Here is a 27422-nt window from a genome sequence, read left to right on the forward strand (position 1 = left end):
GTAATAATTAAGTCGTCTGCAGGTGGAGGCGTCCTGTCGAAGGTTTCACAGACGTCTTTGTGATGGCGGTCTGTGAGGAAAATGCTTTTTGGGCTGCAGGGGATTTTTTTTAGTTGCAGTACTGTTGTTGACCACTAGGGAGGCTGAATCATTGCTATTAATACGTCCATGTTCAGGCCTCCACCTGTAGAGCAGGACGAGACTGAACTCTTTAATTTACAGAGACCCAACAATTCCCCCATGAGCAGCACGTGGTGACAGCGGGAAGGAAAAACTCTCCTTTAACGGGTAGAAACCTCAAACAGAACCCGGCTCTTGGTGAGCGCCATCTGCTTTGACCGGTTGGGTTGAGAGAGAGAGAAAGAAAGAGGGAAAGGGGGGAGGACAGAATAACAATCATAACAATAACAATAAGTAGCAACAGCCAGGGAAGGACGCCGACAGGACCGCGAAGGACCGCGAAGGCTCAGCCTGCAACCCAGGGTTTCCTGCGAGATGAGAAAGCACAACAAACTCCAGGGAAGAAGCAAAGTTAGTGACACGCATTGATATTACATGAATGCATACTGTGGTCTCCTGCAGCAGCACCGAGAGATAAGTTCACTGTAGTTATGTTCATAAAATGGACAAAAATAAGCTTAAAGCGTAAAAATGCGCTTTAGATCACAGTTGGCGTGTGTAGACGAGCTGTAACTGTCTAATACACACATACTCAATAGACTCCCGAACAAATAACAATTTAATCTGGAACCTGATTGGACGGCTTTTGAGTGACACATCACTCTCACCTCAGCTTTCATCCATAGATACAGTATATACTAAACTTTTAACATTTCATTCTTTAAAAAACATTAGTTATAATGAGTTATAGGAGTGCAATGGTTAATCTGTAGATTACTCTTTAATAATCCCAAAATAAAACCTCATATTTACATTAATCTCACCTTCATTCAAGTCAAGTTTTACTTCTACAGTCCAATATCATAAATCACAATCTGTACAACAGCTTCTATCCGTAGACCTTCGATTCGGATAAGGAAAACCCTTTGATGACAAAATTATAGATTAATTGATAACATAAATGAACGACGTCTGGTGGCGTCAAACAGAGATAACAGAGATAGAACCTGAACCTCCATCACAAACCCCGTAAAGTCAGTCACTGGAGTCGTTAACGGAGAATACGACCTTCTTAAACAACTATTTAAATAGTTTTAGTGTAACAGTCTGAACCATAACTGTTGATTTTCTAATATAAAGGAAAAGTCATGGAGATCAGAACAAACCAAAAGAACAATCTTAATCTTTATTAAGAATTCAGAAATTAATTAAACTAACTGAATGACTGTAATGAGTAAGGGGTCATTTAATGGGTCATTTAACTTTAATAACACATTAATAACTCTGTAAACCTACACAAAAGCTTCTAAAAGCTCCTTTAAATACTGAATCTTCATGTATAAATAAACTGACTCTGACCCTCGCTGTCTAATGAAGGATTCATCTGGATTTAATGAAGAAATTGAGGACATTCAAGGGATAAAATAACATGTTTAGGTTCATTCAGGGGGGACGTGGAGGGAGGGGGGGTGAAGAGCATCCTGTCAGAACAAGAGCACAGATCTGGAAGATGGAAAAGAAGAAAAACACATTAGAGAGGAAACGTTGAGAGTCTGAACTCCGTTTGTCTCGGAGCTCCAAAACAGCAGCCAGCATGGTGCCAATTAGCGGAGCACGCTAACATACGCACTCCTGTAGCTTCTGATTAAAGTGCATATTGATGGTATAAATTATCTCCTGCTACAATAGATAGCTGGGCATCTATATGTAAATGTTTAATTAACCCGTGGCTGAATCGCCGCACCGGTCCAGAGTGGAGGTTATTAATCTGATGATGGCGGCCATAACGCCGAGCCAACGCCGCCGAAATGAGCCGTCTGGACGCGGTGGCAGATTCATCAGAGACGGCGCCTCATTTCCTAAAGTGCTGTTTGTTCTCGGTGATGAAGTCAGCACCACGTTGCTCTTTAAGGTGGACTCAGATCTACTTAATGGTTGTTCTGGCTGAATTTCACACCCGCAGGATTTAAAACAGGATCTTTAAACACATTTAACCAGAAAAAAAAAAAACACAACTGCATCTAAAATCAGACTTCTGAGCTCCATAAAGTCAAGGAGAGCTGCAGAGTCACTGATAATTGTCTGTAGGTTCATTACACACATTACACACTAACAGATCAGACAATAGAGTTATAGAAATGCTGTAAACAAACCCAGTCTCTGGTTTCTCAAAGACGTGTATTTAACGAGCTACTGTTAAAAAGAGGAACGTGTGGAAACAAATCATGCAGCAAAGTTTTGTAAAGTACAGTTTTCTGTTTGCCAGTATTTTAGAGTTAGACGTGTTTAGATATAACTTTCACTATGTGTATCTATGTAACCACCACATGCAGAGAGACATTTATTGCATCAGATCATAAATTGAACATGTTTTCACGTTTTCCTTTAAAAACATCTGTCTCACTGTAGTTTTCAATATTTGCCATATCGTCGTAAATACCCTGTTGACACTTTACTCAGAAGAAGCTGCATGAATATTTAATAAGCTGTAATATAAAGACTGGCAGTGCTTGTGTATCAGTGGAACACGGTTGTTTACAGCCTGCGGAAAACAAAAAAAAACAACAGGGAACATTAGTGCTCACCTCTGAGCCGTCAGCAGACGCAGTCAGTTCATTACAAGAAGATGAAGAAGAAGTGAGACAACAGAGCAAATAAACAGAACAACAGCGTTGTTTTCACAGACAGAACAGCAGACTTTTATGTTCCAACAAAGTTAAAAGGTGGTAAAAGAAAACAGCATCAGGTGAATTTCTGGTGAGTGTCTGAAAAAAAAGAGAAATTTGTGTTTTACATTCTTTGGTTTCATGATAGCACCCCCTAGTTTTACATTATATTGATTAAATACTGTTCCAGCATCATCTTACGTAGCTGGAGTCATTATGCACCGCTAACATCAGTTAGCATGCTAGGTAGCTAATTAGTTGTTCAGCTGCAGAACATTAACATATAAACATACCTGCAAATCTGACTTCAGACCCATTAGATGCTGGTTCGGTTGTTGCTCTTCAGAATCCATGTTAGCGACACGCTGTCTGTCCATAACTTACAACTACAGCAGTTTGTTTACAGTGTAACACCAGTAGCCTGCCAGCTGCTGTCAATCAAACACAGACACCGACACACCCCTCCAGCTGCTGTCAATCAAACACAGACACTGACACGCCCCTCCAGCTGCTGTCAATCAAACACAGACACTGACACGCCCCTCCAGCTGCTGTCAATCAAACACAGACACTGACACGCCCCTCCAGCTGCTGTCAATCAAACACAGACACTGACACGCCCCTCAAGCTGCTGTCAATCAAACACAGACACTGACACGCCCCTCCAGCTGCTGTCAATCAAACACAGACACCGACATGCCCCTCCAGCTGCTGTCAATCAAACACAGACACCGACACGCCCTTCCAGCTGCTGTCAATCAAACACAGACACCGACACACCCATCCAGCTGCTGTCAATCAAACACAGACACTGACACGCCCCTCCAGCTGCTGTCAATCAAACACAGTCACCGACACGCCCCTCCAACTGCTGTCAGTCAAATACAGACACTGACACGTCCCTTCAGCTGCTGTCAATCAAACACAGACACTGACATGCCCCTCCAGCTGTTGTCAATCAAACACAGACACCGACACGTCCCTCCAGCTGCTGCCAATCAAACACAGACACTGACACGCCCCTCCAGCTGTTGTCAATCAAACACAGACACCGACACGCCCCTCCAGCTGCTGTCAATCAAACACAGACACTGACACGCTCCTCCAGCTGCTGTCAGTCAAATACAGACACTGACACGCCCCTTCAGCTGCTGTCAATCAAACACAGACACTGACACACTCCTCCAGCTGCTGTCACTCAAACACAGACACCGACACGCCCCTCCAGCTGCTGTCAATCAAACACAGACACTGACACGCTCCTCCAGCTGCTGTCACTCAAACACAGACACCGACACGCCCCTCCAGCTGCTGCCAATCAAACACAGACACCGACACGCCCCTCCAGCTGCTGCCAATCAAACACAGACACCGACACGCCCCTCCAGCTGCTGTCAATCAAACACAGACACCGACACACCCCTCCAGCTGTTGTCAATCAAACACAGACACCGACACGCCCCTCCAGCTGCTGTCAATCAAACACAGACACTGACACGCCCCCCCAGCTGCTGTCAATCATCCCATGTCCCATGTTGACATTATTTTTGACTGCAAAGAGGGAGAATGAAATGTGACTTCAGTTGAATTTTAAAGCCAGAGTTTTGCAGTCTGTAAGATTCAGGACTTTGAAATATTTTGTCTCTGTGCTTCAGCACGTTGGATTCAAAGTAAAACAATGATTATTAGTCCAGGGGTCGTATTCACAAAACATCCTCAGGCCTAAAGTAGTTTTAACCGGAGTTAGAAGAAACATTATTGTTTGTGTCAATTCTAACTTTAGGACTCAGTTTTTGTTCCACAAGTAATTCACAAAACTGTCCTTGAACCAAATATTTCATGAAGACGCTCAGAGACACTGTGACCGGGTTTTAATACCTTTCTGTGCTGCTACATTTGTCCTCCTTCCAAAGTCTAGCATTACTCTTAAAGCTGTCTGTCTGTCAGGTGCTGCCAGTGAAATGGGAACATGTGTGTCATGGTTCATTCTGCGGTGAAACTTTGGACTATTGATCACTCTAAAGTGCAGAAGTTATTCTTCTTCTGGTGTTTTTGGGCAGTTACCAACCAGATTCGGGTGGATTACTTCAATCCTTCTTGGAAAACAAACAGACAGACTGTAATCAGATTTGTGATCTGACCAACAGAGACGCAGAGATGTGGCTAAAGGTAAATAAAACTGTCTCAAATCTCATCCGGATGTAATCTGGATACAAAACACTTGTAATCACAAGTGTAAATGGGGCCCCAGTCTCGATCATGTGACAAGAACATAGCAATAAGAATGATCTGTTCTCCTTATGTTGCGTCAGTATCATCGTACTGATCATCTTGTCCTGTCGTCTCATTGTGTTTGATTATTCTTCTGTGTGAACGTATTAAAGTCATTAAATGTGTTCTGCATAAAGTCTGCACCGACGCTGAGTAAATGTACGGAGATGAACACACTGTGATGTGGATGTTTCCTGTCTCCTCCGCAACAGTGAGGAGTGACAGACAAAAAAGAGCCGTGAACCGTCTGTAGAGGAGTCGAGGCCCAGAGACGAGACTCATTATTCTGCAGAGAGAGACTGACTGGATCACAGACAGACGTGTGGAAGAATCCTCTTTCCTGCTCAGCACTGCCTCTGAGAGGAAACCCTCCCTCTCTGCAGGAAAGTGACAGCCCGTCTAATTGGGATTAATCAACTGGCAGCTCCAGTTGAGTGGCGGCGTCGCGATCTGAAGAGAAATGGCATTGACCCAAAGAGAGAGGTGTATACCGCCCCGGGGGCCGGCGCATGTACCGATTCATCTTCCTCAGCATAACGTTATTATTCCCAACTCCACCACAGAAGAAGAAGGAGCCTCTTTAGGATTCCTGGGTCAAGAACAAAAAGCCAGAGACAGAGAAAAGAAACTGAACTAATCAAAAAAGAAAGAAAAAGAGCAGCACTTGACAGTTTTTTTCCCACCGAACATGACGAAAAAAAAAAAAAAAGAATCTCGGAAGAAGAAGAAGCGGCGGCGGTGCTACATTATTCTTTTTTATTCTCTCTCTCGCAGCCATCGCTTTGAATTACAGAGGGAATCTTTTTGCTGAGAGTCGGGCGTTGAAGAGGAAAAAATCAAAAATTCATCTGAGAGACTTTCAGGAGCAGAGAGAGAGCGAGCGAGGAGGAGGAGGAGGAGGAGGAGGAGGAGGAGTGTTTTGTGCTGGAACCAACATTTGCAGAAAGTTCCAGCTCCTTAAGCAATTATTAGCGGTGATAGTTTGACATGTTCAAGAGTTGTCAACAACTGGCTTTAAACAAAAGTACAAAGCAGAAATAAACACTGCCCGCGGTGGAATTAACTTGAGGGACGTGCACGCTCGATGAATTAAACATGTGCTTCTTCTTCTTCTTCTTCTTCTGCTGCTGCTGCGATACAAGGCGAGCGAGGCGTTTCGAGTTATCAGGAGGCCTCGACTCCGACTCTCACACTGCATCAGTGCTGGAGAGCAGAGAACACTGTAAAAAATATACTGTCGAGTCAAATCAACTCATTTCTTTATGATTAACTCAGTTTATTAGTTTCAAATTAATTTAATGTCCTCTTCCGCTCAAAAAAACATGTTTTGCTTGTTGGGTGTTGTTCTTCTTCTCTGTGCAGAGTTTGTTTTTTCACACTCATCTGCTGAAGGAGGAAAGTTTCTCTGAACTCAGGAGTTTGGGGCCAGTCGTGGTTGCAGACTGGTGTCTTCAGGCAAGATATCTCTCCATTTATCGTCCCAACTGTTGTCAATACAGCAATGAGACAGAGAGCACAAGACAGACAGTGAGTGAACATGAAATCTTTATTTGCTCTGTTTTTATTTGTGGTTTTCTGGAGGAGGGACGTTGCTCTTACTGAGGTATTCAAATCGAGTGTCTAACACTGAAAGTGTTACAGCTGCATATATAAGCTCACGTTTCACTCACCCTATATGCACGTAAATACAACCCAAAGCATATTTTTAGGCTTCAAGTCTACAGAGAAATCAAACCAGAACTTCAGGATTCTGTTCCAGAAGTAAGAAAACCTCGGATACGGACGAGAGTTTTCTGAAACTTCATCTAATGTTGTTTATTCGATATTTATGTATTTTAGCAGCCTTTAATTAATGAACACAGTTTCCCAGAAGTCTTATAGGTTTGTGGGCTAAACGTCACGGCTCTACAGAGGAGAAGAGTCCATATATTTATATGTAGGCAAATTAAAAATCTAAATCTAACCTCAGTAATCATCCGACACAAGTGTGACACTGAGAATGAACTTTACAGTGAAATCAACAATATTAACAGATTCAGAGTATTTTTACATGATGGTTTGAAGATTTTTTAACGAGGTAATTATAAAAGGACGTCAACCATTCAAAGCAGAAGTACAGAATTTGATTTATTCTGTTTTTGCAGTAAAGACGTTGGAGTTTATTTCCTCCAAAACATTTGAAACAAGTCACTAGCCTAGCAACATAAAGGCTAAAAACAACCCATAATGCATCTCTCTCTGTAGGAGTGGTGTTAACATTCGTATCAGAGTCTTTTTTATGTCTTAACATGTGTGGAGGGAAGCTGTAAGCTCATATATGGTCGGTCAGTCTTGAGGTTTTGAAGTAAAACCATGTTGTTATTTTTTACAGTGTAATGTGCAGTCTGAGCAGCTGCTTGCATCATTTCCATCGACATGTAATGAAGCGACCCGTCGCTCCCCGGGGGGCCGTTCATTCACTCCTGTTTTTTTTTTATTCTGACTCCATTTAACTAAATGTATTCCATCCTCCGTCTCCGCTGCTGCTGCTGCTCCGCTAATTAGCAAAGTGCTTAAGACATAAAAGACTAAAGTTTTATCTCTTTAATCTCTGATTCTCTTGTAGTTCTTGGAAATGAAAACGCTGCCTGTTTTTTTTTTTGTTTTTTTTCATTCTGCACACAAGCAGCTGAAAACATCCGAGTAGATCTGCTCCACTTTTAGATTTTTATTTTCAGACTTTTATTGATGCAGGAAGGAAAGAAAATGTTATTTTGCAGAAGGTCCAGCAGAGTTAACGAGGTGAATGAATTCCTGTAGTTACGTGATTCATTGAGGCTTCGCAGCACGTCACACACTTTGGCCTTCAACCAGACAGGAAGTTATTGAGATATTTGGGTATTTTCTCATATTTTTCTGGGAGTTTAGTGACCTGAGGTGCAGCTCATCTTCTGCAGCTCCACAGTGTCGACTTTTAACTCAGAAAAGAGGAGAAGATGATTTCTTACAGAATCCAGTTTTGTGTCACAATTAGAGACATTAGATCTGCTCTCAACCACTGACTAAATTAAATGTTTTTGTTGAACAGTGACTGAAGTCAAGTCCAGATGAATCACAGCTGATATTCACTTCTTACATTTCTATTACAAACATCTGTTAAAAAAAAACTATTTGACTTTTACATGATTAAAGTTGTTTGTGCATGTTGAGGGTTTTTGTCATCTGACTGATATTTGCTGGTATATTAGATGTTAATGTAGATGTTGGACGTATAAATATAAACATTAGTGGAAGAGCAAAAAAATGATGGTAAGAAGTAATAATAATAAAGCATATTAGGTTGTTAATCTAGACATATAGCAGCTTGTTGCACAAACAAACAAATATATAAGACAATATACAGTAAACAAAAACAATTAAAGCATCAATAGATAAAATACAAAAACATGAGATAAAACATCTACAGACAGTGATAACGCTGAGAGAATGAAGGATTTAAAACAAAACAACACCCAAAAACAGATGAAGACAAAATACTCTCTGATGATTCGTTGGATGGAAAAAATAATTCAAATCTCTGTTTCACTCCGATGATCTTTGAACGGATGTTTCTGTCTTTTTACTGTTTTACTGCTTTTAAATAAAACCAACCGAAGGACGACAGGACGGAGAGAGAAGCTGAATTCTCTGCTGCTTCTACTTCACTTCTAATTTAAACTGTTCGTTGAAAAAGCACCAAAATATTAATATGATTTAACTGTTTCGACACTTTCATCATGTAGGACGCACATGACAATTAAGACCAAGAATTTGTGATCACATGTTCATAAACCTCAAACAAACAAACAAACGTCCCTCTGAAAGTCCAGCCGGTTAAAACATCTTTAAAGTCAGCGAGACTTCATGACTGGACGTGTTTAGATTCTGTTCTCATGTTTAATATGATTTCACTTCTTACAGTGTAGAGTCACACTTTCCCTCTCTGTCATCTGAAACATGGCGGCTGATAACCTTCCTGCATCACACACACACACGCTGAGTGAGGCTTGAGTGTGTGTGTGTTTCATGTGATGAGCGTCGCTTTAATCCCACCAGGTCGTCTCTAACGGCGCTCTGAGGAGGGAGGGGTTAATGCAGGCGACGCCAACACTGAGCGGAACAATTCAAGATCGCTGCTTTCTCAGCGTTCAGGAATATTATTAACAGGAAGTCACCGACCGGCCGTCTCACCGCCCGCCGAGGTCTGGATTAATCCTGCAGACCAGAATCAGAGAGGAGTTATTATCTCGGCTCGTTCTGGACGCTCACTGGCAGCGCTGCCGACGGCGGCGGCGGCGGCGGCTGTATCTCAGCCTGTCGTTTCTGCGTCTCCATACGCCAACCTTCGCTCTTCATAATCCATTACACTGTGATCAGAATGCACGCTGTTGATTGGTTCAAATGTGCATTAGATCAGCAGAGCAGGAGGTAGATTTAGAGTAATGGAGTCTCAGACCTCGTACACTCAGCAGATGGATGATGGGAGGCGCGGCGGGCCGTGCATCGCGGCCCGGCGCTCCATCAGTCCTGATGCTGTGAGATAATATTTGAAGTGCGATGGATGTTCACGTCCCCTCTCTGTGTTTCCCCCCTTTTTTAACCCGGAGTGCTTCTCTGTGCCAATCAGCCGCCTGTTTTTTTTTTTTCCTTCTTCTTCTTCAGGTGAAGTCGGCAGGTCGTGTTGTTGTTGGCGGCGAATCGCTGCAGGATATGACATTAATGAGGTTCCCCTCGCTGGTTTTTATACGCTCTGTGCTTCTCATATCAACACACACTCCTTATTTTGACTGAAGGTGAAAAATGTTATGCAGAGAAGAAGAAGAGTTTAGTTTCAGGATGAAAATGAAGGTGATGCCATTTAGAGTCCTGCACGAGAGGCTGAGGCCCCGATGTGTCTGATTAATGTCAAATAGTTTCTCAAATCAACACAATACAAAACAGACAAACACACAAACACACAAACAGAGTTTGACAGACACAAAGTTTGCTTCCACAAAGACTGAAATATAAAACCTTTTTATTAACAAAGTAAGAAACAGGTTGTGTTACCTCAGACAGGGATGAGTATCGAAAACCAAACACTGAGGAACACACAATGAACAGTTAACATAAAAACAAATAGTCCATTATGTACATATATATATATATATATATATATATATATATATATATATATATATATATATATATAAACATGGCTACAGTCCATCTGCTGTAGAACCTCACAGGAACAGTCTTTGTGCATTAAGCCTCCACAGATGAAGCTGAGCTGAAGGTTCACTCACTGCTACTGATGCTAGCAGATGATGCTAGCAGATGCTTCTGATGCTAGCAGATGTTACTGATGCTAGCAGATGCTACTGATGCTAGTAGATGTTACTGATGCTAGCAGATGCTACTGATGCTAGTAGATGTTACTAGTGCTAGCAGATGCTTCTGATGCTAGCAGATGTTACTAAAGCTAGCGTATGCCACTAATGCTGGTAGATGTTACTAATGCTAGCAGATGCTACTGATGCTAGCAGATGCTACTGATGCTAGTAGATGTTACTAATGCTAGTAGATGCCACTAATGCTGGTAGATGTTACTAATGCTAGCAGATGCTACTGATGCTAGCAGATGCTACTGATGCTAGTAGATGTTACTAATGCTAGTAGATGCTACTAATGCTAGCAGATGCTACTGATGCTAGCAGGTACACGTAGCGCAGCGCCATGTTGCTTCCAGCAGCGCAGCAGGTCTCTTCCATCAGCCTCCATGTGGGGACTGAGGTGTTAGTAATGGAGGCGTTTTATAACTTTGTTTTATAATCAGTGTGTATATTTTTTTTTTTAAATAGTAGTTTATGTGATTGATATCTATATTGATTTCAAGTCAAACTGCTGCCTAATTAATATGTTATAATAAACTCAATTACTAAGATGTCGCAGCATCAAATTTGATTTTTCAATCACAAGAAACAGTTCAGGAAAATGTCCATAAATTAGCTTCAGCGAAGGCGAGCTGCACTGAGTCCAGTCAGTGTTTCATGTTATTATTATTATTTAAATTTTCAGAGAACAACCAGAATATCCTTCTTCCAAACCTCAACAGTTATCACAGCAGGATACAGTGAAATGAATATATTAATATTACAGATTAACAGAGGAGGAAAGAACTTTAATTCTCCAAACAGTACGTTCATTTCACTTCACTTCTCAGTTCATGAAAAAAAAATGAATCAGGGAGACGAGAACTTGATGTGTTAAATTTATCGTGACTTTAATTTAATTCATCACATTTTATGAACAAAAAGGAGTTCAGTATCTGACCAAATGTGAAATATGATCATAATCTCTGCTTCTGTTCCTGAGTTATAGCGTTGAATAACGGCCAGAAAAGTGATTTTGCAGAACATTATGATGTCACAGTGAAGTTGACCTTTGACCTTTTGAATATAAAATGTCATCACTTCACCATTTTATCCTGTTAGACATCAGTGTGAAACTTTGTCAGAATTATCGTATGAAGTCTTGAGTTAGGGCCAAAAACATGTTTTTGTGAGGTAATAGTGACCTTTGACCTTTGACCACCAAAATCTAATCAGTTCATCGTTGAGTCCAAGTGGACGGTAACGCCTCCATTAGGCCATAAAAAATAAATAATAGTTTTGTAACTTAAAGACACAAACACAATCAGAAACCGGATGAAACTTCTGCTAATTAGCGTTCAGAAAACGCTGCGTTAACACTTTATTTTCTGCTTCTGCAGTTTCCTGATCGTTTCCTAAAGATGACAACTGTAATGATAATTTTCCCTCGAGGATAAAAACAACTAAAGCTGTTGAGGACGTTTACTGAAGACTCCCACAAAAAACAAAACATCATTTTCCTTTCCTGTCACAAGCAAATTAATATTTGTGGACACAGAAAATAAACTCAAAGAGTCTCATAAAGTGCGAGCAGGCAGTCAGACTCAGTCCTCCCATTCATCAGCACAGCTAATTCACACCCAGTATAAACCAGTTGCCGGCTTGAAAAACAGCCATAATTTTGTCCGTCCTTATGTATTTATCAAGATGAATAATCAAGATGAAGAAGCCTCCCCGCCTGGGCGGAAGATCCTTCACCGCCGATCGCTCCGCCACATCAATATTCAGACGATCAGCGGCCCATGAGTAAACAGAAAGAAGCGCTGGCCTCGGCATATTTAAAACGCAGCCGTTTTAACGCGGCGGCTATTAACTGATCTCCCCCGTTATTTATTTCCTTTCCTTGTTATTAACGCCGGACGTGATATTATTCTAATTATATCAGGCCCAATCAGCAGTATTGCCTGTCTCTGGCTCATTTCCATTAGCTTTGTCTTTCACACTGTGATACTAATTCAATGAGACATCAAACATTTAAATGGAGGCGAGATGCAGAGGTCAGGAGTTTCTCTTTTTTTTCTTGCCTCTGCACTCTGTTATTGCTTCGCTGTAATTGTGTTTGTCCCCCCGCCGGATGACTAATTGCGCCGAGCCGCCCGTCCCATCAGATGAACTGCACACTAATATGTTAGTTTGCTCTCTAATGCTAATATGTGTTTTGTTGTGGACGAGGCTCCGACAGACTCCAGGCTCACGGTCCAGGTTTCTGTCTGTCTGTCTCACACACACACACGCAGAGAGACGAGGACGCCGCGGATGCAGGAAGGATGAGCGGGAAATAAAAGTGTGAAGGTAAAACTCAACAACACCTGTTTGTTTACTGACACAAGACCCGAAACAACAGACGACACGATGAGACAACAAGACGACAAGCGAGACGACTGGGAGGACAACACGACAGAGACAGAACAAGATGGAGGACGACATGATGACTGGGAGGACGAGACAACAACAGAAAAAAAGATGATGGACAGAAAGGAGGGACAACAGGGATGACTTGAGGAAATATTGTCGATCTCAGGCCTGGTTTTCTACTTGTTCCACTTCCTGTTTTGCCTCGTAACCTCCGGTTGCTATGGCTACTACTCAGCAGCCTCAGCCCTGAATCACACAGTTGGGAACACATGTCCACATATTGGAGGAGGTCATGTGACCCGACAGCTCAGCTTACAGCGAGTTTACTTTGTTACTGTCGTTGTTTCTGTGGTGAAAAACTTCAAGAGATCTGATGCTAATGTACAGTATTATTACTTAATATTATATATATAGTATTAAGTTATTACTGAACAATCAGATGGTCTGTAATCTAATTTATCAACATGATTTAAAACATTTTTTCATCCAACTAAATGACATTATATTGATAGTATTAGTTAGAATAAGTTAACACATGTGATGCTGTGTCTCATATCCACACTAGTAAACAGGAAGTTAAAAGACAGAATTACAGTCACATGGTTTTATAAGGTGAACATAAACATTAGCTTCAGATACGTACAGACACCTCGGCTCAGAGATATTTGTGGCTACAGGAAGACACAGAAGAAATAATGTTTATTTCATATTTGTAACCTGAGGAATTTTATTATAATAATAATTTAAATGGTTCTAGTTGCCTGTAAGTGTTGTGACTGGTTCTTCATGTGTTTAGTCTACAGTGACGGGACAGAGTGTGTGTGTGTGTGTGTGTGTGTGTGTGTGTGTGTGTGTGTGTGTGTGTGTGTGTGTGGAGGTGGGGGAGGAGTCTGGTTAATAGTATTTAATTTATCACTTAAAGTGGTGGGCGACCTCTGGGCGTCCCGGTCCCTCCATCACCTCCTCAGCTGCTTCCCTTTAATTGTCGAAGGCGAGAGAGTAAATGAAAATCAACTGGCCTCATAATGAATGGAGGACACACACACACACACACACACACACACACACACACACACACACACACGCACACACACACACACACACACACACACACACACACGCTGCAGCACAAAGGCCGACTGAAGGTTTCCCATCAAAGGTCCAAGAAAACAGAAGACTCGGACTGGTCATGTGACAGAGAGTCGATCTTCATGGATCCAATCAGTTCCTGATTATCAATTAATCACCATCAGGAGGAGATGAAAATATTGGTTTTTATGTATTATTTCACATTTTCATGGTTTTATTATTATATATCTCATTTATTTATTATCATCATTTGTTTTACTGTTTTATTATAATCTATATATTTAGTGTAGTATTTTATTTTGGTTATTTTTATTGCTTGTATTATCTTTTACTGAGCTTTTATTATCTTAACTACTCATCTTTTATTGTTGTCTTATTCAATTTAAGACATGATATGTAAATTTTCCACATTAAATTGTCTAAAAACGATGAGACCTACATTATATATTACTGACATCATCCCAAATCATCACAGTAATCCGGTATAGACCTAATTTATTGATTAATATCAATATTGATCCATCTTACTACAAAGAGGCTCATAGCAGCTACCAAGCTAACGCTAACAGTAGCGTGAGTATAACTTTAATACATGATTTCACTTCTCTTCTTTTCTTCTTCTGTCTGAAACACGTCACATCAATTTTCATCAGCAACTGTTTAACAATGAAGACAACAACTCCCATGATGCACCGCTCCTTCACGACATCACTTTTTACTTATTTTGGTGTCCATTAGTCTCCAAATCCATATTTACCATCCTGTACGTCTGTCAATCAAAATCACTTTCACTTGCATTTGACTTGTATGAAAGGTGCAATATATATAAAGTTTGATCGATTGATTGATTGATTGATTGATTGATTAATTGATCACAGGAGAAAAATGTAGGTTTTGGGGGTTTTTTAAATAATTTTTGGGGCCTTTATTTAAACATGTGAAAAGTCTCATTAAGATTAAAATATATTTATTTGCAGCATAAACACTGTTACAATAAATACAAACATAAACAGATAAATACAACCGTCACACACTACAAACCAGTGACGTCCAGTTAATAAGTCATAACGGACAAAATCCAGTTCTGATGCACAAGCAGCTACAATTTCTTAAAACTATTTCAGCAGATAAATTTAAGAGCGTCTACGTTGACCCAGAGAAATATTATCTTGATCCTTTAAGACAGACTTAAAGACACTTACGTTACAGTTACAGTGTGAACTGTGAGTGCAGGAAAAATGACGTATTTCTGCTTCATGCTGCTGCTGCAGTGTCGATGCTGTATGAAGTGAATTCACATTATCACAGATGCTCATCATGTGTGGGGAGTTTGTGGTGGAGCTTTGTGTGGGTGTATGAAGCAGAAGGAGGCCGTTAACTGTTGTTAAAGTTGCTCAGTGGTACAATGACGCCAAAAGTAGAGTCGGTAACGTAGTAATCAGAGCAGCACAGGATGTTTTTCAGTCATCAGAGCAGGTAAGAAACACGTGATTGTCCACTCAGACGTCTCAAAATTGTACAGGATTATTTTGCCGCCATGACCGACTGAGGATATCTGTCTGTCTCCACAAAGACAGAAACTTCCTCCTGGATGTTGCACTTTTTTAATTCTGTGAATTATGGAAAAACACGTTGCTTTAGTTTCTGCTCATCTCCATTTAACTGATCTCTAAACCTCTGCAAAGACACCACGAAGGGTGAGAGAGGGGAAAATATAATATTTTGTATTGTTTAAACAGATAAATTAATTAATCTCCGTCTGATGAGAGGAATCAGAGATGTGATCAGATTACTTACATCTCTGGATCAGGACCGCTCCGCTCTGAGCTCCAGCGACCAGCCGGACGGGACAGATTTGTGGGACGAGCGTCTTCACGCAGGACGGACGGCAGTAATGAAAAGCCTCCGAGTCTCTCTGTGCTAAAGAGTTCATTACGCCCCGTCATCAATCCTTCCTCTTTCTGAAGCATTACATTCATCAGGAAAATTAAAAAAGTGTCATGTCTGCGGTGATTTGTATTCTTCCATCAAAACACACACACCGTCGAGGTGCTTCAATTTGCATATTCACAGGATGTAATAATAACTCACTTGGAGGCCCGGCTCAGCCTGAACGGAGCCGGGATGAGATGGAGTCTCTCAGCAGGACGGAGCCGAGAACCAATCCCCACAAAACACATCAACTCTTGTACAAACTGTGATTAGTTCTGTTATTTACATTCTTGCCTCCATATCTGGCATATGCTCTTTATGTCTCATTCTTTTGGGGTTTTTTTTACTTTATTCATCCATCAAGCAGTAATTTGAGGCAGTTAAAGTCCACACAGACGATTCACTTAGTAAAAATACATGAGGATGAATGTCAGTGGACCGTCTGTAGCTGGACGACAACAACCAACAACACAAAGGCATCTCATGTCAGAAAATATCCAATAAATGCTCAAGATTTCAACACTTTTTCAGTAAACCTCAAGACTAAAAGTCCTTTCACAGCCGCCTCGTTTGCTTCAGACGTTCAGGTGTGAAAAGGCTCTTTGTGTTCAGGTGTATGAGCTACGCTAGTGAACCGAAACACATCATTAAATTTAGATGAGAATGTTCTCAATAGTCCAGATCGACCTTGATTCCAGACTCATTCTCAGACTTGCAGCCTTGTTGTCCGTCACAAACCAAACAACCGAGACCACTTCCTCTGACGGGTCTCTGTCTGGTTGTTTTGGTTCAGTTCTGTTTTGAGAAATGTCTAAACTTCTAGCATGAACACTTCATCACTGCAATCAGGAAACAAGTAGCACAGTCTCTCTTACAGCAAGGCTCTCTGGGATATGTAGTTGACATCACTCCAGAAGTTGTTATGGACACTGATTTGGATTTAATCAATGATGCAGATTCCATCCAAATATAGTTCATATTTTAACTGAATTTCCAGAAAAATGTTCAAAAGAAAATGTAGTAAAATGTGAATATCAGCAAATAATCACTTGGTGCCGTTAAATCGTTGCAGAAGAAGAAGAAACAACGAGATGACGTCATTAAAACAGTCGAAGCTCAAACGATGGAAAACATGATGGAAATATGACGTTTCTGTTAGTTTCATGTATTAATGTGAGGAAGGTTACGGTCTCCTCATCATCATCGCTCCACACAGATCTGATGTTTTCAGTTTAAGTCACATGATTCATGATGTCATCGTGTAAATGATTAAATTGCTAAATCTGTTTAAGTTACAAAGAAAAGAAAACATTTTAGATGTTTTGAGATCATACTGGTGCTGTAGGTGCCTGAAGGTGGGGGTGGGGTCCTGTGGTCACCCGGGGGGGGGTAGGGGGGGGCGGGGTAGCTGAGGGTTATTATGGTGATGATATATGTATTGGAGAGGAGGATCAGAGATGGAGGACACAGCTGACTGAGTCCATTTACATGACGGCTTTGTTAGGAAGTTCAGTGACAGATGAGGTGGTTTGATCTGCCCGACGACAGACGACACTCAACTGAGAAGATTCAGATTAAAATGGTGATTCAGACAGAAAAGAGTTAAAGAAAACAGTTAAAGAAAAGAGTTAAAGAAAAGAAGTGGTTTGAGAAGGAAGGGACGTCCTCCTTTTCACAGTGAGGAAGAGGTTTATACAGATGTTTTTATTTAAAGACAGAGGTGGAAAATTACCAATACAGCAATGTAAAAATACATGAAAAACCCTACTGCAGTAAAAGTACATAAGTATTATGAGCTTGATATAGTTAAAGTATTGCAGTAAAAGTACATAAGTATTATGAGCTTGATGTAGTTAAAGTATTGCAGTAAAAGTACATAAGTATTATGAGCTTGATGTAGTTAAAGTATTGCAGTAAAAGTACATAAGTATTATGAGCTTGATATAGTTAAAGTATTGCAGTAAAAGTACATAAGTATTATGAGCTTGATGTAGTTAAAGTATTGCAGTAAAAGTACATAAGTATTATGAGCTTGATGTAGTTAAAGTATTGCAGTAAAAGTACATAAGTATTATGAGCTTGATGTAGTTAAAGTATTGCAGTAAAAGTACATAAGTATTATGAGCTTGATGTAGTTAAAGTATTGCAGTAAAAGTACATAAGTATTATGAGCTTGATGTAGTTAAAGTATTGCAGTAAAAGTAGTGGTTTGGTCCCTCTGACTGATATATTATTATATATGACATCATTAGATTATTAATAGTGAAGCATCAGTGTTAGAGCAGCATGTTACTGTTGTAGCTGCTGGAGGTGGAGCTAGTTTACACTACTTTATATACAGTTAGCTAGTTTAGTCCAGTGGTTCCCAACCTAGGGGTCGGGCCCCTCCAAAGGGTCAGCAGATAAATCTGAGGGGTGGTGAGATGATTAATGGGAGAGGAAAGAAGAAAAAACAAAGTTCTGATACACAAATCTGTTTTCAGTTTTTGGACTTTTTCTCTAATCTTTGATTTTTGCTGAAATATTGGATCATTTGAACATTTATTGAAATGAAAGCATGTGAGAAGTTTAGAGGGAAAAATCACTATTTGGTGGAGCTGTTAACAACTCATAGACATGTGAAATGTGACCCCGACTACACACTGCTTTTTGTAAGACGTCAAAAGACAAAAAGGTTGGAAACCACTGGTTTCATCTTTAACAATGTGTTGTATTTTAAAAGCTTGTTATATTATCCATTGTGTCAAATCTTCATCTGAAAAGTAACTAAAGCTGTCAAATAAATAGTTACTTTGCATCTCTAGAAGACAACGAGGTGCAGATAGGAGGTTTAGATCAGTTTTATTTTAGATGCGAGTGAATCGTGTTACAACCTGATGACGCTCGCTGTCCAACATCCCCTTTGTTTAATTACATGTTCTGCATGTTTTTCTGCCCTCTGTGTGTGAAGACAAGAGGAACTGGAGTCCCAGTTTGTCACTAATGGGAAGGCCTTGTTCCATAATCCATGAAGAAGGCCGATGGGAAGACGAGATGCCAGCTGTGATGGCGTCAGGCCTTCAGGGGGAAGCAGGCCGCTAATACCGCTCCTGTTTTTATACGTGCTCAGCGTCACTGAGGATTTATAATAACTAGGAAGAACGTTAAAAGGAAGAGCAGGTCATAGAATATTCTGGCTACATCTGGAGTGGAAATTAATAAATGATAATAATCTTTATTTGCAGGCTCACTGACTCCAAATCCACAATTCATCAAGTCCACAAGAGGCTCAAGCAGACTTTCTGCAGACTTCCAGTGAGTCCACTCAGAAAATTACCCATAATCCACAGCAATAAGGAAGTGATGATGTTTTATCAATACTTTATAAAACAATACTCATCATCATAATAATATCATATTATTTGTGCTGATGCACAAACAGAACAGTCAATAATGTGGATTTGTCTGCTAAACTAGACAAAGGAGCTCAGTGAGGATTTAATGTGAATATATTCGTTTAGTGTTTAGTGTTCATGTAAAAGGAAAATCTCACTGTAGCTGCCATGTAGCGGCGGATCTGCACGTCAAAACCGTTAAGAACTGTCCAGAAAAACTCTTTAAATGAGTTACACAGTCAGGACTCTCAATTCATCTCCATGGAAACACTCGAGGTCAAAGCTGAACACGTCATGTAACGCTGGCGTTAGCGGTAGCCTAGCAACCACTTTCTAAGCACCTAGCAACACCATCATAAACACTGTCAGACTAAAGCAGACTCTCAACGTGACCAACAAGGTTAGCCAAGCTAGCACAACCACTAGCGAGCTAATCTGCTAGCATGTTTCCTGCCGCCTGACATTATCAATACTTGACCACACTGGCTGTCATTTCTATCCTTATTGGAGAAATGGTACATCTGATACATTTGTTGAGGAATTATTTGTTGAGAAAAACACATTTTGTTTGTTTAAGTTACTTCGGGTACGGCCTGCATCTTTTATTTGGGCGTTAGCGACTGACAGCTTGAGCTAACCTCAGTTATACTTCACCAACCTCATAATGACAACATTTATAATTTGGAGGTGGAGAATAGACTAATACTGAGAAACGCCGACCAACAACCATGAAGCAGAATTACCCATCTAGAGTTCTGCACCTGCCGAAAACTAAGACCCGAACTCGGCTCGTACCCAGCCGTCAAAAATAGAGAAACGATGAGTTTAAAAGATAATAACTTGAAATTTCTGGTCTGTTGCACCTCTGGCCTGATGCAGCATCACATCTGGGTGTCTTTCTTATTATATATACTGTATATGTATGTAGTTTGTCTTATTTCCCGCCAACATGTTGATAGTCGACAGTCTGTTCGGAGGTTCGTGCTTTGTGAGCGTTTTTGGCTCATTGTCTGTGTGTAATCTGCATCTTTCATTGGGGGGGAAGCTAATCAACTCAGCGCCTACAAACAACATCAAATAATGAAAGACGAGCGTTTGACTGCGGCGCTGGATCCAGTCTTGCCCGTGCAGTTTGTTTTTGAAGTGCTGAGCAGTAGCCGAAGGCAGAGAGTGGTGAAATTTCTCTGCTTCCCTTTTCGTTCACTTTAATTTTAATGATGCTCTTCCTCAAGCTTAAGTAAAGTCTTCCACAGTGGGCGCTGGAGCCAGAGAGGGTTGACAACTCCTTTGAAATCAGATGTAAGTATATATTTAATTTTGCTGCTGGATGGCTGCAGGCACAAGCAGACAGAGATTAATTGGCATAGTACTATGTGCCCTTATAATGTTCCTGCGCCTTCATTATCTGCAGACTGAAAGATTCGACTGAGATAAAACTTTGTGTGGAAGACGCTCTGCACTACTTTACCTGAAAGTTTCTTGACTTTCTCCCACTTTGTCATAACTCAGCGGCGGTGCACGCTGCACGCTGCGCGGCGGGGGAGCGACGATTCCCCTCGGTAAACTTCCAGCGGATGGCTTTCCATCTAGAATGTAAATAAGTTGGTGTGAAATAAATAATGTGTACAAGTATATCTCATAAATGCAGCAGGGGGGAGATTTGCATACTCGCAGGCCGCAATTCACTGAGGCTTTTTCCTCCCGTAATCAAACTCTACCCTCGTCGCTCCCAAATATGTTCAATAAAAGATTCCACAAAGGGTACATATGTTTGGCTGTTTGCCTCTCTTGCTTCATCTTTGTATGTTAATGGGGAGAAAAGTACACTTTACAAAGGTTTGTCGTTTTCTGGCAGCGCTCGGTGACATCTCTGGGACACGGCAGGCTTTCAGCCGGATACCGTTTCAGCAGCAGCGGCAGCGGCAGCAGCAGCAGGGACGACGCAGCGGCGGAAGGAGATGAAATATTTATGCTAATTGTTGCAAAACTTCCCACAAAAGACGACAAGAGGCATGTGATGAGGAGCTGTCAAGCGTCGCTGTCATTATGACGAGCCCGAAACCCAACGGAGGAGCAGAAATCAAAGGCTCGTGCACGCAGCGCAGCGCTCCGGTCCCGGACGGGGCGCGCAGAAGGTCGGAGGCTCCTTTAAAAATATTTATAATGAAGGGCTGGCATCAGGAGCACGTCAGGGTGAATTAGCAGACACGGGCGTCACCTCGCTGATTCAACCCTGCGGGGCTAACTCTCTGCATCTACCTGACTCCTCAATCTCTTTCAGCGTCTGTCTGCGTCTCCGTCAAGAAGCCAAGGCCTGACATGAAAGTCAGGATGCAAGGCCCTGATAAACTTATGCATATTCCCCAAGAATGAGAGCAGAAGAAAAAGAAAAAGGCGAAAGATTAAACATGTGCAACTCAGTAGGCGGGCATAAATAAAAATTTTAAAGTTCCAGCAGCCTGGCTTCATTTGCATTTGGCTTTGGAGAGCAGAATGAAAGGCGGCAGTGAGAGAACAAGACGCCGTGTGAGAAATTTTGTCTTGATTTTGCGGCTCACAAACAAGTGTTTTTTGGTCGCTGCTTTTTCTTCATGTGTGTAATGATGATTCAACAAGCGCCGGCTTTCATGGATCCTGTTCAGCAGGAAATATTTGTTGTGTTATCTGGCTGTGTCAGTTTTTAGTTTTCTGCAAAACACAGCTTTTCTCTTTTGTAAAAGGGGGGGTGGAGGGCGGGTGGGGGGTGGGGGGGGATCCCTGTGAGCGCAGCGTTAATCTGCGTTTAGCCAGAGGAAATGTGCCGTCACGGGGGCTCCTTCCTTGGGCGTCGCTTTGATCAAAGGCCCCCCCCCCCGTTTGGAGAAAAAAAACCTCCTTCAGGGCGAACACAGAGGAGGCGCTTGATCTCTGCGCTTAATTAGCCGCTCCGCTTCTTAATTGTTCATTTTACAGATCGGAGGACGGTGCATGTGGCAGCCCTGGTGTGTTGCTCATCATAATTCATGACTCCGAGCCTTGATTTTGAGCTAAAAAGCCACTAAATGGTTTCACTGAAATCTGTTGGTTTGCATTATGCATGAGTGATGTGTTGTCGTCTTTTTTTTATCTTTCAGATGTTCAGAGTAATTGATTCTTCCTGGGTTGATGTTAACACCTGTAAGAACGGCCGTGTCAGGTGAAACTCTGTTGTTTGAGTAAGCAGTGAGCTTGTTAACAAAATAATTATATTGTGGCTCTTTGGTCTCAGGCGACGGCGACATCAGGATTCACGCCGCCGGGGCCTTGTGGCGTCGTCCAAATGAGTCATGAGAGAGAAAGAAAGAAAGAAAGAGGAGAGTTTTCCTGGCAGCAGCAGCGTGAGATGAAAAAGAAATAAGGCCTTTCGCTCTCTCTCCGCTCCCCGAGAGGAAACAGAGCTGAGAGCGACAGTCCTCATCTGATCTGCAGCCGTTTCTGCTCATTACCATTAAAACAAAACCTGAGGCGTGATGGAGCGGACGGGACGGGACGGGGACGGGGGGGGGGGGGGTCAGGGGGCTCAGGGTGAGAGGGGGGGGTGAACACCTACCACCCATCATCCCCTGCGGTGGATCTCCAGAGGCGGCTTCCTGGCTTCACAGGATGATTTATTAGATACAACAACAACAAACAGGAAACATGTTTATTATTTTTAGATTTGGAGACAGATAAAAGATATTCAACGTTACTGTATTATAATCCAAACTGTGCAGGAAGAAGCTAATAGCAGATCTCAGAGATGCAGGTTTGGGGGCTGAATCGCAGGTAGAAAGTGTCTTTTTTTACTGACACTGATGCTCACCGCCTCCAGTTAACAGCCATATGCTCGCACTCTAAAGTCTGACACTGACAAAAGCTCTCGCCCTCTCAGCTTTTAGATAGATCGCTTTTTATTTCAGGAGGGGAAACTGACTGAGAACAAAGCTCTCATCTCCAACGGTGTCCTGCTAACACACAACCAAAACAACTGTATAACAAAAAGTATAAAATCAACAATCATATACAACACAAACACGAGACAGATGACTCACAAAACACAAAGAAAAAGACAGTAAACTAAGTACAATGAAGAAAAACGAGCGTTCATTATATAAAACATTATTCAACAGAATCTTAAAATGTTATAAACTAATTTAAGGGAGTAGAGGAGCGCAGTAGGTCTGTATTCATATGAGGGGTTTCCATGGCGATGCGTTGTTGTGAACAGGTACCGTATCTCATGTTTCCAAGTCTTAAAAATGATGATAAATAAAATGACTTTATAAATAAAAACAAGACGATGTTGTTCCCTTCGAGCAGTGAATGACGTCCACGTCACTCTCTCACAGCGGAGACATGACGGGCTCTAAAACCGTCAGCTGTGATAAATCTGTGAGATCTGTGATTCTCAGCATCGACAGGTTTCAGGGTTCATGTTAAGAAACTAACAGCCAGTGGAAAAATGGAAGCATGACAACTTTAGACTGTGATAAAACTCACTGTGAGTGCTGTGTGACAACATTTAACTGTTTTAAACGGAGCAGATGGTGACTGACTGACACGTTTGTCCCTTGCGGCTTACCGTACCTGTAGACTTCATTTTTTTAAACCTTGATAGCAGTATGTGGAGTGAATATTTCCATACTAGTTTTATTGTCTTAACTAATGATTCTGGTGCTTGTTATTGCTAGGACTTATTTACTTATTTATTATGTATCTATTTATTGTTGATTTATTTACATGTCTGTGAGAACCTGTGTACTGACTGTCTCTGGCATCGAGCTGTCTGTTATTGGTTTGTTTGTTTGTTTGTTTTCTTATGCATGGTCTGGGTACGCTGCCAAACTGAATCACCCTTTCAGGATAAATAAAGTTGTCTGAGTCTTAATTATTCTGCATGAAATGTTGGAAAACTGTGTGAATACAAACCAAAAATCACTGAGTTCAAATGTCAGTAGCAATTTGTTATTTTGAGTCACTGTTACAAACAACAAGCTTTAGATAAAAACTCTCACATTGTTTTTGCTTCTTGAATAAAACAATGTGCATATCGAAGAGCAAAACATCCGATCTGAAAAATGCACTTTTTTGAGAAAACTTGTTTAAAAAAAGCAGAATTCTGTTTGTTAAGGACACCTGATACATAACACACTGTTTTTGGACTATATTACTATATTATGTGTTATTGTTTACAGTATGTTTGTATGGTTATTACAGTACTGTTAACACATAATATAGTAATATAGTCCAAAAACAGTGTATTATGTATCAGGTGTCCTTAACAAACAGCATTCTGCAAGAAAACAACGAGTTTTTGTTTGTTTTCTCAAAAAAAGTGCATTTTTCAGATCAGAGGTTTTCCATCAATATAACATTCAAAAGATACAAATTATTAAAAATCAATAACAAACTGTGACATGTAAGTTTAAAAAGAGTAAAATAAAAAAAATATACGACTAAAACTGAGAAACCTCTTTTCTTCATTGACCCAGTAGTAGTAGTTTTGTAATTTGATTTTTTAGTGTGTACTGAAGGTGCTTAAACTGCAGCAACACTAACACAATATCAGTATAATAAGTATAAAAAATAACTTTACTATGAGAGCAACATGTTTCAGCTTGTAGCTTCATCAGGGTCAAAATAAACAACAGAGAACAGCCAATCATATGCAAACATACACTTATGTGAGTGAATATCCAATGAAATATCTGACTGAAGAAGTGTTGATTGATCGTTTTAAAGGCACATCCAACATGATTCTGCTTCTCTCAGCTCAGCGCTTCATTAAAATGAACAGAACTCGTCAGCAAATATACTTTTACTAAGGAAATGTTCTTTAAGTCAGCGTGACTTTCAGGCGTCAGGAGCTCTTCAGATTTTAAGGTGGATCAAACTTTGACTCTCCCGGCCGAGTCCTTCAGTTGTGTCGGCGTTCCCGAGGAGGAGCGATGGCGGTGGACCTCGCCAGACGAGCGGCCGGCTGTAATTATCTCGGCCGTCTGCGGCTCCTCGGCGGAGGTGAGGCTGACATTTGGTTCATGTTGGAGTGGCTGTTGTGGTGATTTCTGCTCGCCGTCTGAAGGTCCGGGGAGTGTGTGCAAGAGAGGGGGGATGATGGGATTGAAAAGAAAGGCCGGCGATGGGATTACGGGAGCGTGACAATTGAGGATTAACTCTGCTTTAAACAAATAACACTCGTGCAGGTCAACAGATCAACATTCAGAGAGGAGAGAAGAAGAAGAAGAAGAAGAGAGGAGCTGCTGCTTACTCCGTTAAGACATTATATATATCAATCAATCTATTTATCAATCTATCTATTTATCTATCTATCTATCTACCTATATATCTATCAATCTATCATCAATCTATCAATCTATTAATCTATCAATCTGTCAATCTATATATCAATCTATTTATCAGTCTCTATCTATCTATCAATATATCTATCTATCTATCAATCAATCAATCTATCTATCTATCAATCTATATATCTATCTGTCATCTATCTATCCATCTTGTCTGTTTACTTTAGTTCCTGCTTTATTTTGAAATATTTTCTCCTTGTGTCTGGTTCACCTTTACTTCCTGTGTTTGATTACTTCATGTGTTTCACCTGTGTTCACTCTGTGTGTTTATAGTCCAGTTTTCAGTTCGGTCTTTGTCGAGTCGTCTGTGTTTGTTCTGTGTCTCAGTGTCTCCTGTGACTTGTTTTGAATCATTTCATTAAATATTCTGCATCGTATCCTGCCTTCCTGCAGTCTCTTGTGTTTGGGTCCACCTGCTCCTCTCACCCATCCTGACACTCAATCCAACAAACGTACGACCTGTTCTCACACTCTCAACATCCACTCTGCGGACAAATTTACACCTTAAATAACATCTGTTTGTCAACCCAAGATGTTGCGGCTCCAAACAAATCCACTCATACTGTTAACTCATCCCTTTGGATGAACGACGACTTACACGGTCTTAAAGAAGAGTGCAGAGAGGTCGAGCTTAGGAGGAAACACACTAAATTGGAGGTTCATTTTATTCATATGAAGGAACTACTTTCATCTTCCCAATCCCTCCCTCAATTCCTGTCTAAATATTGTCTTCCCGTTCCCCTGGAGTAGACTGTCTGGCCCGTGTTTAGCCCAATATCATTGGAAGAACTCACAGCCATTGTCTCCCAAATGTGTGCCTCTCCTGGCTCTCTTGTTGTTGTTCCAACCTCTCTTTTCAAATTTGTTTTTAGTCCCTTAGGACAATACTTCCTGTCTATTGTCAATAGCTCTCTTACCTCTGGCTGTGTGCCTGATTATTTTAAGCATGCGATTATTCAGCCACTCTTAAAAAAGTCAAGCCTCAACCCTTCCCAGTAACTACAGACCTATTTCCAAACTTCCTTTTATTTCCAAGGTCTTGGAAAAAGTAGTATGTAAACAACTTATACAGGTCCTGGACAGCAATGAAGTCTTTGATAAATTCCAGTCTGGTTTTCGTGTGGGGCGCAGTGCTGAAACTGCTCTGCTGAGGTTGTCAGATGATGTTTTAATGCGCGCCGATGCTGTTGACCACTCTGTTCTCCCCAGTAGGCTCTAGCAATGGGCTGATTTGCCTCTTATTTGTCAGACAGGAGTTTTCTGTAGCCATTGATCATTACGTCTCCTCATCTGCTCGGCTGATGTGTGGTGTACCCCAAGGTTCAATCCTTGGTCCTTTTCTTTTCTGCACGCGCTCCCCCTTGGTTTCCTGATTAGTCGATTTAAGTGTATCTCTTATTACCGCTATGCAGACGATACACAGCTATACTTTTCTGTCACCTTGCAAGACTGCCTAACAGCTATTAAGGACTGGAAGTCAGATAACTTGCTCTTACTTAACCCTGACAAAACAGAATTCTTTATTATCGGCCCTGAGAGCTTTTCTGAAAAAGTACAGCAGTGTCTTGGTCCATTAGCGCCAAATGTTAAGCGAGCCTAAAAAATCCCAGCTGTTTCCTTTGACCAACACATGAACTTTGAGTGTCACATAAAGACAGTGGTCCAATCCTGTTTCTTCCAACATAGAAACAATCAAAACGATACCATCCTTTCAAGATTTGGGAAAAAAATCTTTCATGTTTTTGTCTCCTCGTATCTTGATTATTGTAACTCACTGTTCACAAGTGTCCCTGAGCCAGACCCTGAACCCCAAGTTGTGTTAAT

The 27422-nt window shown here is 41.1% G+C and overlaps 1 protein-coding gene and 1 long non-coding RNA gene across 2 annotated transcripts in view; both read right to left on the reverse strand.

Annotated features, from left to right (window-relative positions):
* The window catches only part of LOC122986896 (NLR family CARD domain-containing protein 3-like), a 1497050-nt gene that overhangs the window by 619599 nt on the left and 850029 nt on the right, over nt 1-27422 (reverse strand). The gene's annotated exons all lie outside the window — the stretch shown is intronic.
* On the reverse strand, nt 19850-21899 carry LOC122987953. Its single transcript, XR_006404671.1, has 2 exons — nt 21069-21899; nt 19850-20822 (listed from the first exon to the last, which is right to left on the reverse strand). It is a non-coding gene; the product is annotated as an uncharacterized LOC122987953 (long non-coding RNA).

This window comes from Thunnus albacares, chromosome 1, assembly GCF_914725855.1.
Source record: "Thunnus albacares chromosome 1, fThuAlb1.1, whole genome shotgun sequence".
Lineage (NCBI taxonomy): Eukaryota > Metazoa > Chordata > Actinopteri > Scombriformes > Scombridae > Thunnus > Thunnus albacares.